Source organism: Ostrea edulis, chromosome 5, assembly GCF_947568905.1.
Source record: "Ostrea edulis chromosome 5, xbOstEdul1.1, whole genome shotgun sequence".
NCBI lineage: Eukaryota > Metazoa > Mollusca > Bivalvia > Ostreida > Ostreidae > Ostrea > Ostrea edulis.
Window position 1 is genome coordinate 4,979,775 of NC_079168.1, and position 4,140 is coordinate 4,983,914.

A 4,140-nucleotide genomic window follows, 5' to 3' on the forward strand; every position below is an offset into this window, starting at 1 on the left:
TCAGGAATGTTGAAGGGTGTACGGGGGTATAAATGCGAGGAACAGAGGCAGAGTTCTTCAGTAGCTGAACAGAACTTTGTCCCTGCCCTTTCATTTGTACAGGTAAGATATTGAGTATAATTGCACATTTTTGAAATAACTTTTTAATTCTTCAGATGGCTTCGCTAATTTTTGTGTGAACGTTTATAATAATGTTTGCAATTATTATTGTATAATATGGATTGTAATCAATAATTATAATGATGAAATGTTTCTTTAATAAAAGAGTAGCTGAACAGAACTTTGTCTCTGCCCTTTCATTTGTACAGGTTGAATGAGAAAGGGCTACTCCGTTAAGCCTGTGAACACAAAGATCCCGAGGTTTACTGGTACTTAGAAAGTATTTGCATATCACGCTTTGCGCCATAGCTGACTTAAAAATACTTCTTCCCTAAACTTGTTATATGAGTTATTACGGAGTTCAAGTCAGTTATGTGGCGAAATTGGATATGATAATATTCCTATGTAAAACTTTGATCCCTTTTGTCGCCCCAACCTACCTCGGGAACCATGATTTGAACAAACTTGAATCTGCACAATGCCAGAAGCTTTCATGTAAATGTCAGCTCTTCTGGACCATTGGTTCTTGAGAAGAAGATTTTTTAAAGATTTTCTTTATTTATTCCCATGTAAAACTTTGATCCCCTATTGTGGCCCCAACCTACCCCCGGGGGCCATGATTTGAACAAACTTGAATCTGCACTATGTCAGGAAGCGTTTATGTTAATCTTAGCTTTTCTGGCTCAGCGGTTCTTGAGAAGATTTTCCTTGTATATTTCTATGTAAAACTTCGATCCCCTATTGTGGCTCCAACATACCCCCGGGGGCCATGATTTGAACAAACTTGAATCTGCACTATATCAGGAAGCGTTTATGTTAATCTTAGCTCTTCTGGCTCAGTGGATCTTGAGAAGATTTTAAAAAATTTTCTTTGTATATTTCTATGTAAAACTTTGATCCCCTATTGTGACCCCAACCCACCCCCGGGGACCATGCTCAATTGCTCGAAATGTTTCCCAAATTCAAAGACAATTTGCAAACATTGTTACTGGTGATGAAACATGGGTTCACTATTTCGAACCAGTAAGAAAAATTGGAAACAAAATATGGCCAACTAACACGGTAGAAGGCATGGATTTGCCAAAATAACCATAAGCACAAAGAAGGTTCTTTATCGCATATTCTTCTCATGTGTACAAATTCCCGAATTACAAGTGTTACCGATATGTTATACTAAAACAACTAAGAAATGTCATAAACGACGCCCTGTGTCAGGATTTAGGCATGTTGATAATGCTCCATCACATACATCTGAGCTTGTGAAGCAATTTTTGAAGTCGGAGAAGGTTACCGTCATGCCACACCTACCATACTCTCCAGATCAAGCCCCATGCGACTTTTTCCTTTCTCAAAAATTAAAAAAGTTCTTATCTGGTCGTCGTTACAAGTCCCGACAAGCCCTTGACTCAGCCATCAGTCAGTGCCTCAGAGGTCTAACTAAATTAGCGTACCGTGGCGCATTTCAGAAATGTATTAAGAGATTCAAACCGCGGGGATGTACATAATGTTCATTTCACTATTTGAGTCGAATGCTTTTGAGATATCGTACAATACACATTACATATTGAACAGCCCTCGTATATATATAGTAACGTCGAAGACAGAGGCTATGAATAGCCATCGTCTAAAAATGGACCGCTCTTGGAAGAAATAAAAAATATCCGATGCTTAGTAATGTCCATGACAATATATTAATTCTACATTCATGAACTGTTGTAAAGGTCTGGAAACAATCCTATAATTATACATGCTGCAAGTGGAAGAACACGATGTCCGTGATTGGACATAGCATGCACCGTGCTGCACGTCTTCCTCTCCGATCTGAGTTAATCATCTAACGGTTGCTTCACTGAAATACGACGACGATTTAAACAAAAGAGAAGACAAAGTATACTAACGGAAAAAAGAAACTGCATTATGAAATTTAGTATAATTTTTCTATATTTATATTTATAAAATCTAAACAATCGATGAAGGTGATGTTTTTTAACAATATCGGATAGTATCCGACTCAGATGCACGGACTTTTTCATGGTTAGTGAACACATATTGTTTATAGAAGTGTTCGTACGCACGAGTTTTACTGGCCAATACTGTTTGGAGTAAGAAGTGTAAAAGGTTTGTTTGGACACTATTCGTTAAGGAAAGCACTTTAGTTTTGACAAAATTTACCCTTCTGTCATGCCACGACTCAGCGAAAACCAACGTAATCGTGCTGTTGGGATGCAAGCTGGAATGGCACAAAATATCGTAGCAAGACACTTTGGAGTTCATCGGAACACCATCCAGTCACTATGGAGACGTTTCCAACAATCTGGTAACACTCGGGATCGACCACGTTCTGGGCGCCCTCGTGTGACGTCGCGTCGACAGGACAACCACATTAGACTTGTGCACCTGAGAAATCGTTTCCAGACAGCAAGTTTGACTGCTCGTAGAATTCCTGGACTTTGACCAATCAGTCCAAGAACTGTGCGTAATCGTCTGCGCGAGCACAATATCAGACCAAGACGTCCAGCGGTGCGCCCAATACTGCTTCAACGTCATCGTGTAGCTAGACTAGCGTGGTGCAGATGACATCTCCTATTCAGAATACAGGACTGGGCCAATATTCTGTTCACTGATGAATCCAGATTTCATTTGGATAGCAGTGACGGCCGTTGTAGAGTGTATCGTCGCGTTGGGGAGCGGTACCAGGATGCTTGTGTTGTGCAACGTCGACAATTCGGTGGAGATAGCGTTATGGTGTGGAATAACAGCACGTGGAAGAACCCCTCTACAAATTGTCAATGGAAATCTCACCGGCGTACGCTATCGAGACAAAATTATTCAGCGCCATTTGATACCCTTCATACAGAGACAGCAAAATCAGATCACTCTGCAGCAAGACAACGCAAGGCCACATGTTGCACGTATAGTCAGGGACTTTTTTGTTCAACAGAATGTCGATGTCTTGCCTTGGCCAGCTGTTTCCCCCCGATCGAGCACGTCTGGGATAAAATGGAACGACGTCTACGCCGTTTACCAAATCAGCCAGTGACATTGGTTGATTTAGACCAGGCTTTAACCAACATCTGGAACAACATCCCTCAAGCATTTCTGAACACTTTAGTGGCATCAATGAGGCGCCGTTGTCAAGCATGCGTGAATGCAAATGGTGGTCACACGCGTTATTAACTTTGTTAATTCAAGTTCGAATACCAGTCTTTCGAGTGTGCTGAAATTGACGTTATTCGACGTTAACATTAATGGATTATGAAATGTTGTAACGAATACATTTGTTAACAGTATTACAAAAAATAAAATTTGTTCATTATTATTTTTATTATTATTATTATCATTTTTTCATATACAGTGTATGAAATAATGCAGTTTCTTTTTTCCGCTAGTATATTTTATCCTTCAGTGTTCAAAATACAAATCAGAGGCTTGTCGATCAAAAGCAGTATGGCCCGATTGCAGAGCACCAGTCGCTGCTTTTTAAATATGGAGGATACTAATATCAAAGGGCACTGATAAAGGGGGGGGGGGGCAATCACTGCTCGGTACGGTCTATTAAAAGCGCGAGTTGGAGTCGCAACAATCCACTGTTCACAACTTAAAATATGGTTTGTATGCTGTTTTGAATTCCATCAGAGACGTTCACTTGTACAGAGACGCCAGTTGTAGATGAAGTGCCACGGGGAACATGGTTACACGGAGCCCAGGGCTATAGCAGGGAGGGCTATTTATCGTGCCGACCCCAGGGTTATAACAGGGAGGGCTATTTATCGTGCCGATCCCAGTGCTATAGCAAGGAGGGCTATTTATCGTGCCGACCCCAGGGTTATAGCAGGGAGGGCTATTTATCGTGCCGACTCCAGGGTTATAGCAGGGAGGGCTATTTATCGCGCCGACCCCAGGGTTGTAGCAGGGAGGGCTATTTATCGTGCCGACCCCAGGGTTATAGCAGGGAGGGCTATTTATCGCGCCGACAGGGGACCTCTGTTTCTATAAGCCCGGTGATATCAGAAATACCTTATACTTCAAATGCCAGGCGTC